General features: G+C 63.7%; 4 pseudogenes; all 4 read left to right on the top strand.

Annotated features, from left to right (window-relative positions):
* The first annotated feature begins 274 nt into the window (after nt 1–274).
* LOC142876181 (uncharacterized) lies at nt 275–393 on the top strand (annotated as a pseudogene).
* A 3471-nt stretch (nt 394–3864) lies between these two features.
* Nucleotides 3865–3983, top strand: LOC142876305 (uncharacterized; annotated as a pseudogene).
* Nucleotides 3984–7456: 3473 nt separating this feature from the next.
* LOC142876245 (uncharacterized) lies at nt 7457–7576 on the top strand (annotated as a pseudogene).
* Nucleotides 7577–11021: 3445 nt separating this feature from the next.
* Nucleotides 11022–11140, top strand: LOC142876182 (uncharacterized; annotated as a pseudogene).
* Nucleotides 11141–14032: the final 2892 nt, after the last annotated feature.

The raw sequence follows: 14032 nt of genomic DNA on the forward strand, positions 1-14032 counted from the left end.
GGCGAGTCCAGCCGTGGAGGCGCATCTTGTGTGAGTGTGAGTGAGTGTGAGTGTGTGTGTGTGTGTATAGAGAGACAGCCCCCCGCCCCGCCCCGCCCATCACCCCCGTCCCTGGGAGCCCACGGGACCCGGCCGGCGAACTCAACAGGCCCGGCCCGGCGCGGGGCCTGGGGCGGGAGGCGGCGGCGGCGGCGGCGGCGGCGGCGGCGGCGGCGGGGGGGAAAGCGCAGAGAGGCTCGGCTTCTTGAGCGGGGCAGGGGCGCCCTCCGCCGCCGTCTAGGGCCACACCACCCTGAACGCCCCCGATCTCGTCTGGTCTCGGAAGCTAAGCAGGGTCGGGCCCGGTCAGTACTTGGATGGGAGACTGCCTGGGAATACCGGGGGCCACAGGCTGCTTCTTTTTTTTTTTTTTTTTTTTTTGCCTCTTGTTCTGTCCCCTTTCTGGGAGCGCGGCGGCGGCCCGGGGTGGGGGTGACCCCAACCCTCAGCGCCCGCCGCGCTGCCTGGCGCCTCAGCCCGCACCGTGGGGCCTCCTCTTGTCCCAAGCCGCGACACCGCCGCCACGCGGCAGCATGCGTGGCATCTGGACTGTCAGGTCTCAGACCAAAGGTCTGCTCTGTGGGAACCGACACGCTGGAGAAAACCTTGAGAGTCTGAGAGGGGAGGGAGTTCCAGAAGAAGGCCAGGATGTCATTTTGAGGGAGTATGTGACCAGAACTCGTCCCGTTGCTTTTGGGGGTTCTATGGGCTCCACGCAGGAATCTTTGGTGGTGGCACCTGATGTTGGGGGATCCGGAGTCACACCCAGACCTGCTCCACAGGCCTCCTTTTACTTTTCTCTTCGGATTCATGATTTTTAAAAAGTGTCTCTTACCTCTATGATTGCATTTTCTTTTCTCTCTCTTTTCAAGCAGATGATGGGAGTACAAGTATTCAGGTGACATGTGTTGCCCGTGCACCCCTCCCCCCTGTGTTCTCATTCATATACCTCTCATGTTGTTCCAGCGTATTGTGGGGGTACCAGTGTTAAGGTCGGGTACAGTTGCCCTCTCCAAGCCTCCCCCCTGGGGTCAGAGCTTCAAGTGCGCCCATCCCCCAGTCGGTGCGCACCCACCCCATTCCTAATGGATGTGGATGCCCATCGCCTCCCCCCACCCGCCCGACACCCACCCGATGAAGGTGATTCCTCTCCGTCCACTTAGGTGTCCATCCGTTCGTACCAATTTGCTGGTGAGCGCGCTCACGTGGTGCTCGTGTGTCCATTCTTGGGATACCTGGCTTACTGGAACGGGTTCCAGCTCTGGCCAGGAGAACACGAGAGGCGCCCTCTCACCGCTGCTCCTCACAGCCGAATGGCACTCCGTGGTGTCCACGCGCCACATTTTATTAATGCACTCCTGGATGGATGGGCACTCGGGTCGCTTCCACGTCTTTGCGATTGTGAATTGTGCCCTAACTGTCACCCTACCCCTTACCCAGCCCGTCTCCTCTGCCCCTGCCTGACGCACTCCTCCCCGGCCAGGCCCGTCACTGTCCTGGGCCCCCGCCTGACCGGCTCCTCCCCGCCCGGCCTGTCACCGTCCTCTGCCCCTGCCTGACATGCTCCTTCCCGCCCGGCCTCTCACCGTCCTCGGCCCCTGCCTGACCGGCTCCTCCGTCGCCTGGGCCTTCCAAGGGCTTGGTGTGGAGGCTGCTTCCAGGAAGCCCTCCAGAAACCCGGCAGCAGGGTGGCCGCAGCAGTCTCCAGCAGCCTTCCCTAAGTCGAGTGCGGGGGACGTGCCCCCGCTGTGCCGCGGGGGGCCCAGCCTGGTGTCTTCCCTGAGGCCCTGTGGCTGCCGGCTGGGGCTGCCGCTCCCCGCAAGGGGAGAGCCGCGGAGGTGGGGACCGCCTCCTGATGGGGACGTACGTACACGTACACGCAGCTCTCCACGTCGGATCCCGGGGCTCTCTGTCCTGCCCGAAGGCCCAGCGGGCCTGCGGGTCCTTAGAGTGGCAAAAACATCCGAAAGCTGAGACTGAGGGTCCGGTGGGTGTCTGCACTTTTGTGCTGGGCACCCCAGGGAGGCCCGGGGGCTGGCTGGACAACGTGGTCTGCTGGGCGGGGGGGGGGGTTTGGAGGAGCAACTGATGCCCTTTGCACCTTGGGTAGCAAGAGTCTGAGGTGTCTCTGAGCCCTGTGCCATGTCCGGGGGGGGCGCGGGGGGGGGGGAGGAGGAGGAGGAGGAGGAGGTGGGAAGGGCCGGGGCCTGCAGTCCTGTTCCCGGGGTGGCACGGCAAGTGGCTTCTTCCACAGGCTGCTTGGCCTGGGCTCCCTGTACCTGGGCCTTTGGGGGACTGGCCCTGTGCTTGCCAACACTTCCTGCAGGGACCCAGAGCTGGGAGGTGGCATCTCTCAGCCCTGGGTCGGGCAGAGCCCCAGCGGGCCATGCCCACAACCTCTCTCAGCACCGGTCCCCCAGAAGGCTCCTTTGGGACCAGGATTCTCTTGCGGTGACTCTTTAAGGTCTGGCCCCTGGATGGAGGGGCACCAGGAGTAGAGGAGCAGGAAGGGGAAGGGGGTGGCCATGCGAGGGGACACTTTGAGGCCAAGTCCCAGCTTCAGCCTGATCCTCCTGGGAACCCCGCTCTGAGACAAGGAGCCGGGCTTCGCATTCCCACAGCAGCCAGTCGTGGGCTGAGGACACCTGGGGCCTTGGGAACTCCCTGGCTTCTCCTTGGTTTAACATCTAGAGCTGCTTGTGAATCGGGCCGCCACACACACCCGAGTGCAGGTGTCTTCCGCACAGACTGCGGGCCTCGCTCTTCTGAACGCCGCTAGCTCGCCACCCACCCACGGGTGAACCTGGTCAGGGTGCTTTCTCTCGGGGGCAGACTCTTTTCCGGGCGGGCTACCGGTGTCTCTGTTTGCTCGTTTCTTTCTTCCATTTCGGGAAAGGCTTCCTTGCTGGGTGTGGAAATCTCCTATGCCTTCCCTCGCCTATTCTGTCAGCTTTCAAATTCTCTTTCAGTTGCCACCCTCACAGATGGATTAGGAAACTCTTTCCGGTGCACTCATTAGTGAAATGACCTCAATGAAGCTGGAATCCAATATCAAATGGCCGATTTTTAGCGAGTCCACACGCCAGGGTGGTCGGGGTCCAATGCAGCCCCGGCCAGGCCCAGGCCCCTTGGACCGGGCCACAGGAGGACACAGAGGAGGGTCCCGGCCCCCACGAAGCGGTGCCGGCGGTTCTCCAGGGGCTTGGGCGTTTTCCAGAGGTAGGAGATGGAGGGGACTGATTTCTTCAGCGCCCCACAAACCACGCCACCCCACCCCACCCATGGGACACATCCCCAGAGAGAGACGCCCCATACACTGGCTCCCCTCCCCCTTGCGCTGTGCCCCAGCCCTGGCCCGGGGGAATAGGCGGCAGCCCACCCACAGGGCGAGGGGGGGCACAGCTGAAAGGGGTTGTGGGGGAGGGCGGCCCCTGGCTGGGGTCAAAGGGCGCGCGCGTGCGCAGTCAGCGTCAGCGGCGGCGACGCGCTGGGGGTGGGCAGCGGGTAGGTGAAGGAGGCCGGGCGAGGAGACGAGGGGGGCTGGGAGGGCTCCACCTTGGCGAGTCCAGCCGTGGAGGCGCATCTTGTGTGAGTGTGAGTGAGTGTGAGTGTGTGTGTGTGTGTATAGAGAGACAGCCCCCCGCCCCGCCCCGCCCATCACCCCCGTCCCTGGGAGCCCACGGGACCCGGCCGGCGAACTCAACAGGCCCGGCCCGGCGCGGGGCCTGGGGCGGGAGGCGGCGGCGGCGGCGGCGGCGGCGGCGGCGGGGGGAAAGCGCAGAGAGGCTCGGCTTCTTGAGCGGGGCAGGGGCGCCCTCCGCCGCCGTCTAGGGCCACACTACCCTGAACGCCCCCGATCTCGTCTGGTCTCGGAAGCTAAGCAGGGTCGGGCCCGGTCAGTAGTTGGATGGGAGACTGCCTGGGAATACCGGGGGCCACAGGCTGCTTCTTTTTTTTTTTTTTTTTTTTTTTTGCCTCTTGTTCTGTCCCCTTTCTGGGAGCGCGGCGGCGGCCCGGGGTGGGGGTGACCCCAACCCTCAGCGCCCGCCGCGCTGCCTGGCGCCTCAGCCCGCACCGTGGGGCCTCCTCTTGTCCCAAGCCGCGACACCGCCGCCACGCGGCAGCATGCGTGGCATCTGGACTGTCAGGTCTCAGACCAAAGGTCTGCTCTGTGGGAACAGACACGCTGGAGAAAACCTTGAGAGTCTGAGAGGGGAGGGAGTTCCAGAAGAAGGCCAGGATGTCATTTTGAGGGAGTATGTGACCAGAACTCGTCCCGTTGCTTTTGGGGGTTCTATGGGCTCCACGCAGGAATCTTTGGTGGTGGCACCTGATGTTGGGGGATCCGGAGTCACACCCAGACCTGCTCCACAGGCCTCCTTTTACTTTTCTCTTCGGATTCATGATTTTTAAAAAGTGTCTCTTACCTCTATGATTGCATTTTCTTTTCTCTCTCTTTTCAAGCAGATGATGGGAGTACAAGTATTCAGGTGACATGTGTTGCCCGTGCACCCCTCCCCCCTGTGTTCTCATTCATATACCTCTCATGTTGTTCCAGCGTATTGTGGGGGTACCAGTGTTAAGGTCGGGTACAGTTGCCCTCTCCAAGCCTCCCCCCTGGGGTCAGAGCTTCAAGTGCGCCCATCCCCCAGTCGGTGCGCACCCACCCCATTCCTAATGGATGTGGATGCCCATCGCCTCCCCCCACCCGCCCGACACCCACCCGATGAAGGTGATTCCTCTCCGTCCACTTAGGTGTCCATCCGTTCGTACCAATTTGCTGGTGTGCGCGCTCACGTGGTGCTCGTGTGTCCATTCTTGGGATACCTGGCTTACTGGAACGGGTTCCAGCTCTGGCCAGGAGAACACGAGAGGCGCCCTCTCACCGCTGCTCCTCACAGCCGAATGGCACTCCGTGGTGTCCACGCGCCACATTTTATTAATGCACTCCTGGATGGATGGGCACTCGGGTCGCTTCCACGTCTTTGCGATTGTGAATTGTGCCCTAACTGTCACTCTACCCCTTACCCAGCCCGTCTCCTCTGCCCCTGCCTGACGCACTCCTCCCCGGCCAGGCCCGTCACTGTCCTGGGCCCCCGCCTGACCGGCTCCTCCCCGCCCGGCCTGTCACCGTCCTCTGCCCCTGCCTGACATGCTCCTTCCCGCCCGGCCTCTCACCGTCCTCGGCCCCTGCCTGACCGGCTCCTCCGTCGCCTGGGCCTTCCAAGGGCTTGGTGTGGAGGCTGCTTCCAGGAAGCCCTCCAGAAACCCGGCAGCAGGGTGGCCGCAGCAGTCTCCAGCAGCCTTCCCTAAGTCGAGTGCGGGGGACGTGCCCTCGCTGTGCCGCGGGGGGCCCAGCCTGGTGTCTTCCCTGAGGCCCTGCGGCTGCCGGCTGGGGCTGCCGCTCCCCGCGAGGGGAGAGCCGCGGAGGTGGGGACCGCCTCCTGATGGGGACGTACGTACACGCAGCTCTCCACGTCGGATCCCGGGGCTCTCTGTCCTGCCCGAAGGCCCAGCGGGCCTGCGGGTCCTTAGAGTGGCAAAAACATCCGAAAGCTGAGACTGAGGGTCCGGTGGGTGTCTGCACTTTTGTGCTGGGCACCCCAGGGAGGCCCGGGGGCTGGCTGGACAACGTGGTCTGCTGGGCGGGGGGGGGGTTTGGAGGAGCAACTGATGCCCTTTGCACCTTGGGTAGCAAGAGTCTGAGGTGTCTCTGAGCCCTGTGCCATGTCCGGGGGGGGCGCGGGGGGGGGAGGAGGAGGAGGAGGAGGAGGTGGGAAGGGCCGGGGCCTGCAGTCCTGTTCCCGGGGTGGCACGGCAAGTGGCTTCTTCCACAGGCTGCTTGGCCTGGGCTCCCTGCACCTGGGCCTTTGGGGGACTGGCCCTGTGCTTGCCAACACTTCCTGCAGGGACCCAGAGCTGGGAGGTGGCATCTCTCAGCCCTGGGTCGGGCAGAGCCCCAGCGGGCCATGCCCACAACCTCTCTCAGCACCGGTGCCCCAGAAGGCTCCTTTGGGACCAGGATTCTCTTGCGGTGACTCTTTAAGGTCTGGCCCCTGGATGGAGGGGCACCAGGAGTAGAGGAGCAGGAAGGGGAAGGGGGTGGCCATGCGAGGGGACACTTTGAGGCCAAGTCCCAGCTTCAGCCTGATCCTCCTGGGAACCCCGCTCTGAGACAAGGAGCCGGGCTTCGCATTCCCACAGCAGCCAGTCGTGGGCTGAGGACACCTGGGGCCTTGGGAACTCCCTGGCTTCTCCTTGGTTTAACATCTAGAGCTGCTTGTGAATCGGGCCGCCACACACACCCGAGTGCAGGTGTCTTCCGCACAGACTGCGGGCCTCGCTCTTCTGAACGCCGCTAGCTCGCCACCCACCCACGGGTGAACCTGGTCAGGGTGCTTTCTCTCGGGGGCAGACTCTTTTCCGGGCGGGCTACCGGTGTCTCTGTTTGCTCGTTTCTTTCTTCCATTTCGGGAAAGGCTTCCTTGCTGGGTGTGGAAATCTCCTATGCCTTCCCTCGCCTATTCTGTCAGCTTTCAAATTCTCTTTCAGTTGCCACCCTCACAGATGGATTAGGAAACTCTTTCCGGTGCACTCATTAGTGAAATGACCTCAATGAAGCTGGAATCCAATATCAAATGGCCGATTTTTAGCGAGTCCACACGCCAGGGTGGTCGGGGTCCAATGCAGCCCCGGCCAGGCCCAGGCCCCTTGGACCGGGCCACAGGAGGACACAGAGGAGGGTCCCGGCCCCCACGAAGCGGTGCCGGCGGTTCTCCAGGGGCTTGGGCGTTTTCCAGAGGTAGGAGATGGAGGGGACTGATTTCTTCAGCGCCCCACAAACCACGCCACCCCACCCCACCCATGGGACACATCCCCAGAGAGAGACGCCCCATACACTGGCTCCCCTCCCCCTTGCGCTGTGCCCCAGCCCTGGCCCGGGGGAATAGGCGGCAGCCCACCCACAGGGCGAGGGGGGGCACAGCTGAAAGGGGTTGTGGGGGAGGGCGGCCCCTGGCTGGGGTCAAAGGGCGCGCGCGTGCGCAGTCAGCGTCAGCGGCGGCGACGCGCTGGGGGTGGGCAGCGGGTAGGTGAAGGAGGCCGGGCGAGGAGACGAGGGGGGCTGGGAGGGCTCCACCTTGGCGAGTCCAGCCGTGGAGGCGCATCTTGTGTGAGTGTGAGTGAGTGTGAGTGTGTGTGTGTGTGTAGAGAGAGACAGCCCCCCGCCCCGCCCCGCCCATCACCCCCGTCCCTGGGAGCCCACGGGACCCGGCCGGCGAGCTCAACAGGCCCCGCCCGGCGCGGGGCCTGGGGCGGGAGGCGGCGGCGGCGGCGGCGGCGGCGGCGGCGGCGGCGGCGGGGGGAAAGCGCAGAGAGGCTCGGCTTCTTGAGCGGGGCAGGGGCGCCCTCCGCCGCCGTCTAGGGCCACACCACCCTGAACGCCCCCCGATCTCGTCTGGTCTCGGAAGCTAAGCAGGGTCGGGCCCGGTCAGTACTTGGATGGGAGACCGCCTGGGAATACCGGGGGCCACAGGCTGCTTCTTTTTTTTTTTTTTTTTTTTTTGCCTCTTGTTCTGTCCCCTTTCTGGGAGCGCGGCGGCGGCCCGGGGTGGGGGTGACCCCAACCCTCAGCGCCCGCCGCGGTGCCTGGCGCCTCAGCCCGCACCGTGGGGCCTCCTCTTGTCCCAAGCCGCGACACCGCCGCCACGCGGCAGCATGCGTGGCATCTGGACTGTCAGGTCTCAGACCAAAGGTCTGCTCTGTGGGAACAGACACGCTGGAGAAAACCTTGAGAGTCTGAGAGGGGAGGGAGTTCCAGAAGAAGGCCAGGATGTCATTTTGAGGGAGTATGTGACCAGAACTCGTCCCGTTGCTTTTGGGGGTTCTATGGGCTCCACGCAGGAATCTTTGGTGGTGGCACCTGATGTTGGGGGATCCGGAGTCACACCCAGACCTGCTCCACAGGCCTCCTTTTACTTTTCTCTTCGGATTCATGATTTTTAAAAAGTGTCTCTTACCTCTATGATTGCATTTTCTTTTCTCTCTCTTTTCAAGCAGATGATGGGAGTACAAGTATTCAGGTGACATGTGTTGCCCGTGCACCCCTCCCCCCTGTGTTCTCATTCATATACCTCTCATGTTGTTCCAGCGTATTGTGGGGGTACCAGTGTTAAGGTCGGGTACAGTTGCCCTCTCCAAGCCTCCCCCCTGGGGTCAGAGCTTCAAGTGCGCCCATCCCCCAGTCGGTGCGCACCCACCCCATTCCTAATGGATGTGGATGCCCATCGCCTCCCCCCACCCGCCCGACACCCACCCGATGAAGGTGATTCCTCTCCGTCCACTTAGGTGTCCATCCGTTCGTACCAATTTGCTGGTGAGCGCGCTCACGTGGTGCTCGTGTGTCCATTCTTGGGATACCTGGCTTACTGGAACGGGTTCCAGCTCTGGCCAGGAGAACACGAGAGGCGCCCTCTCACCGCTGCTCCTCACAGCCGAATGGCACTCCGTGGTGTCCACGCGCCACATTTTATTAATGCACTCCTGGATGGATGGGCACTCGGGTCGCTTCCACGTCTTTGCGATTGTGAATTGTGCCCTAACTGTCACTCTACCCCTTACCCAGCCCGTCTCCTCTGCCCCTGCCTGACGCACTCCTCCCCGGCCAGGCCCGTCACTGTCCTGGGCCCCCGCCTGACCGGCTCCTCCCCGCCCGGCCTGTCACCGTCCTCTGCCCCTGCCTGACATGCTCCTTCCCGCCCGGCCTCTCACCGTCCTCGGCCCCTGCCTGACCGGCTCCTCCGTCGCCTGGGCCTTCCAAGGGCTTGGTGTGGAGGCTGCTTCCAGGAAGCCCTCCAGAAACCCGGCAGCAGGGTGGCCGCAGCAGTCTCCAGCAGCCTTCCCTAAGTCGAGTGCGGGGGACGTGCCCCCGCTGTGCCGCGGGGGGCCCAGCCTGGTGTCTTCCCTGATGCCCTGCGGCTGCGGGCTGGGGCTGCCGCTCCCCGCGAGGGGAGAGCCGCGGAGGTGGGGACCGCCTCCTGATGGGGACGTACGTACACGCAGCTCTCCACGTCGGATCCCGGGGCTCTCTGTCCTGCCCGAAGGCCCAGCGGGCCTGCGGGTCCTTAGAGTGGCAAAAACATCCGAAAGCTGAGACTGAGGGTCCGGTGGGTGTCTGCACTTTTGTGCTGGGCACCCCAGGGAGGCCCGGGGGCTGGCTGGACAACGTGGTCTGCTGGGCGGGGGGGGTTGGAGGAGCAACTGATGCCCTTCGCACCTTGGGTAGCAAGAGTCTGAGGTGTCTCTGAGCCCTGTGCCATGTCCGGGGGCGGGGCGCGGGGGGGGAGGAGGAGGAGGAGGAGGAGGTGGGAAGGGCCGGGGCCTGCAGTCCTGTTCCCGGGGTGGCACGGCAAGTGGCTTCTTCCACAGGCTGCTTGGCCTGGGCTCCCTGCACCTGGGCCTTTGGGGGACTGGCCCTGTGCTTGCCAACACTTCCTGCAGGGACCCAGAGCTGGGAGGTGGCATCTCTCAGCCCTGGGTCGGGCAGAGCCCCAGCGGGCCATGCCCACAACCTCTCTCAGCACCGGTCCCCCAGAAGGCTCCTTTGGGACCAGGATTCTCTTGCGGTGACTCTTTAAGGTCTGGCCCCTGGATGGAGGGGCACCAGGAGTAGAGGAGCAGGAAGGGGAAGGGGGTGGCCATGCGAGGGGACACTTTGAGGCCAAGTCCCAGCTTCAGCCTGATCCTCCTGGGAACCCCGCTCTGAGACAAGGAGCCGGGCTTCGCATTCCCACAGCAGCCAGTCGTGGGCTGAGGACACCTGGGGCCTTGGGAACTCCCTGGCTTCTCCTTGGTTTAACATCTAGAGCTGCTTGTGAATCGGGCCGCCACACACACCCGAGCGCAGGTGTCTTCCGCACAGACTGCGGGCCTCGCTCTTCTGAACGCCGCTAGCTCGCCACCCACCCACGGGTGAACCTGGTCAGGGTGCTTTCTCTCGGGGGCAGACTCTTTTCCGGGCGGGCTACCGGTGTCTCTGTTTGCTCGTTTCTTTCTTCCATTTCGGGAAAGGCTTCCTTGCTGGGTGTGGAAATCTCCTATGCCTTCCCTCGCCTATTCTGTCAGCTTTCAAATTCTCTTTCAGTTGCCACCCTCACAGATGGATTAGGAAACTCTTTCCGGTGCACTCATTAGTGAAATGACCTCAATGAAGCTGGAATCCAATATCTAATGGCCGATTTTTAGCGAGTCCACACGCCAGGGTGGTCGGGGTCCAATGCAGCCCCGGCCAGGCCCAGGCCCCTTGGACCGGGCCACAGGAGGACACAGAGGAGGGTCCCGGCCCCCACGAAGCGGTGCCGGCGGTTCTCCAGGGGCTTGGGCGTTTTCCAGAGGTAGGAGATGGAGGGGACTGATTTCTTCAGCGCCCCACAAACCACGCCACCCCACCCCACCCATGGGACACATCCCCAGAGAGAGACGCCCCATACACTGGCTCCCCTCCCCCTTGCGCTGTGCCCCAGCCCTGGCCCGGGGGAATAGGCGGCAGCCCACCCACAGGGCGAGGGGGGGCACAGCTGAAAGGGGTTGTGGGGGAGGGCGGCCCCTGGCTGGGGTCAAAGGGCGCGCGCGTGCGCAGTCAGCGTCAGCGGCGGCGACGCGCTGGGGGTGGGCAGCGGGTAGGTGAAGGAGGCCAGGCGAGGAGACGAGGGGGGCTGGGAGGGCTCCACCTTGGCGAGTCCAGCCGTGGAGGCGCATCTTGTGTGAGTGTGAGTGAGTGTGAGTGTGTGTGTGTGTGTATAGAGAGACAGCCCCCCGCCCCGCCCCGCCCATCACCCCCGTCCCTGGGAGCCCACGGGACCCGGCCGGCGAACTCAACAGGCCCGGCCTGGCGCGGGGCCTGGGGCGGGAGGCGGCGGCGGCGGCGGCGGGAAAGCGCAGAGAGGCTCGGCTTCTTGAGCGGGGCAGGGGCGCCCTCCGCCGCCGTCTAGGGCCACACCACCCTGAACGCCCCCGATCTCGTCTGGTCTCGGAAGCTAAGCAGGGTCGGGCCCGGTCAGTACTTGGATGGGAGACTGCCTGGGAATACCGGGGGCCACAGGCTGCTTCTTTTTTTTTTTTTTTTTTTTTTGCCTCTTGTTCTGTCCCCTTTCTGGGAGCGCGGCGGCGGCCCGGGGTGGGGGTGACCCCAACCCTCAGCGCCCGCCGCGCTGCCTGGCGCCTCAGCCCGCACCGTGGGGCCTCCTCTTGTCCCAAGCCGCGACACCGCCGCCACGCGGCAGCATGCGTGGCATCTGGACTGTCAGGTCTCAGACCAAAGGTCTGCTCTGTGGGAACAGACACGCTGGAGAAAACCTTGAGAGTCTGAGAGGGGAGGGAGTTCCAGAAGAAGGCCAGGATGTCATTTTGAGGGAGTATGTGACCAGAACTCGTCCCGTTGCTTTTGGGGGTTCTATGGGCTCCACGCAGGAATCTTTGGTGGTGGCACCTGATGTTGGGGGATCCGGAGTCACACCCAGACCTGCTCCACAGGCCTCCTTTTACTTTTCTCTTCGGATTCATGATTTTTAAAAAGTGTCTCTTACCTCTATGATTGCATTTTCTTTTCTCTCTCTTTTCAAGCAGATGATGGGAGTACAAGTATTCAGGTGACATGTGTTGCCCGTGCACCCCTCCCCCCTGTGTTCTCATTCATATACCTCTCATGTTGTTCCAGCGTATTGTGGGGGTACCAGTGTTAAGGTCGGGTACAGTTGCCCTCTCCAAGCCTCCCCCCTGGGGTCAGAGCTTCAAGTGCGCCCATCCCCCAGTCGGTGCGCACCCACCCCATTCCTAATGGATGTGGATGCCCATCGCCTCCCCCCACCCGCCCGACACCCACCCGATGAAGGTGATTCCTCTCCGTCCACTTAGGTGTCCATCCGTTCGTACCAATTTGCTGGTGAGCGCGCTCACGTGGTGCTCGTGTGTCCATTCTTGGGATACCTGGCTTACTGGAACGGGTTCCAGCTCTGGCCAGGAGAACACGAGAGGCGCCCTCTCACCGCTGCTCCTCACAGCCGAATGGCACTCCGTGGTGTCCACGCGCCACATTTTATTAATGCACTCCTGGATGGATGGGCACTCGGGTCGCTTCCACGTCTTTGCGATTGTGAATTGTGCCCTAACTGTCACTCTACCCCTTACCCAGCCCGTCTCCTCTGCCCCTGCCTGACGCACTCCTCCCCGGCCAGGCCCGTCACTGTCCTGGGCCCCCGCCTGACCGGCTCCTCCCCGCCCGGCCTGTCACCGTCCTCTGCCCCTGCCTGACATGCTCCTTCCCGCCCGGCCTCTCACCGTCCTCGGCCCCTGCCTGACCGGCTCCTCCGTCGCCTGGGCCTTCCAAGGGCTTGGTGTGGAGGCTGCTTCCAGGAAGCCCTCCAGAAACCCGGCAGCAGGGTGGCCGCAGCAGTCTCCAGCAGCCTTCCCTAAGTCGAGTGCGGGGGACGTGCCCCCGCTGTGCCGCGGGGGGCCCAGCCTGGTGTCTTCCCTGATGCCCTGCGGCTGCCGGCTGGGGCTGCCGCTCCCCGCGAGGGGAGAGCCGCGGAGGTGGGGACCGCCTCCTGATGGGGACGTACGTACACGCAGCTCTCCACGTCGGATCCCGGGGCTCTCTGTCCTGCCCGAAGGCCCAGCGGGCCTGCGGGTCCTTAGAGTGGCAAAAACATCTGAAAGCTGAGACTGAGGGTCCGGTGGGTGTCTGCACTTTTGTGCTGGGCACCCCAGGGAGGCCCGGGGGCTGGCTGGACAACGTGGTCTGCTGGGCGGGGGGGGGTTGGAGGAGCAACTGATGCCCTTCGCACCTTGGGTAGCAAGAGTCTGAGGTGTCTCTGAGCCCTGTGCCATGTCCGGGGGGGGGGCACGGGGGGGGGGAGGAGGAGGAGGAGGAGGAGGTGGGAAGGGCCGGGGCCTGCAGTCCTGTTCCCGGGGTGGCACGGCAAGTGGCTTCTTCCACAGGCTGCTTGGCCTGGGCTCCCTGCACCTGGGCCTTTGGGGGACTGGCCCTGTGCTTGCCAACACTTCCTGCAGGGACCCAGAGCTGGGAGGTGGCATCTCTCAGCCCTGGGTCGGGCAGAGCCCCAGCGGGCCATGCCCACAACCTCTCTCAGCACCGGTCCCCCAGAAGGCTCCTTTGGGACCAGGATTCTCTTGCGGTGACTCTTTAAGGTCTGGCCCCTGGATGGAGGGGCACCAGGAGTAGAGGAGCAGGAAGGGGAAGGGGGTGGCCATGCGAGGGGACACTTTGAGGCCAAGTCCCAGCTTCAGCCTGATCCTCCTGGGAACCCCGCTCTGAGACAAGGAGCCGGGCTTCGCATTCCCACAGCAGCCAGTCGTGGGCTGAGGACACCTGGGGCCTTGGGAACTCCCTGGCTTCTCCTTGGTTTAACATCTAGAGCTGCTTGTGAATCGGGCCGCCACACACACCCGAGTGCAGGTGTCTTCCGCACAGACTGCGGGCCTCGCTCTTCTGAACGCCGCTAGCTCGCCACCCACCCACGGGTGAACCTGGTCAGGGTGCTTTCTCTCGGGGGCAGACTCTTTTCCGGGCGGGCTACCGGTGTCTCTGTTTGCTCGTTTCTTTCTTCCATTTCGGGAAAGGCTTCCTTGCTGGGTGTGGAAATCTCCTATGCCTTCCCTCGCCTATTCTGTCAGCTTTCAAATTCTCTTTCAGTTGCCACCCTCACAGATGGATTAGGAAACTCTTTCCGGTGCACTCATTAGTGAAATGACCTCAATGAAGCTGGAATCCAATATCTAATGGCCGATTTTTAGCGAGTCCACACGCCAGGGTGGTCGGGGTCCAATGCAGCCCCGGCCAGGCCCAGGCCCCTTGGACCGGGCCACAGGAGGACACAGAGGAGGGTCCCGGCCCCCACGAAGCGGTGCCGGCGGTTCTCCACGGGCTTGGGCGTTTTCCAGAGGTAGGAGATGGAGGGGACTGATTTCTTCAGCGCCC

Source organism: Microcebus murinus, chromosome 14 (genome assembly GCF_040939455.1).
Source record: "Microcebus murinus isolate Inina chromosome 14, M.murinus_Inina_mat1.0, whole genome shotgun sequence".
Classification (NCBI taxonomy): Eukaryota; Metazoa; Chordata; class Mammalia; order Primates; family Cheirogaleidae; genus Microcebus; species Microcebus murinus.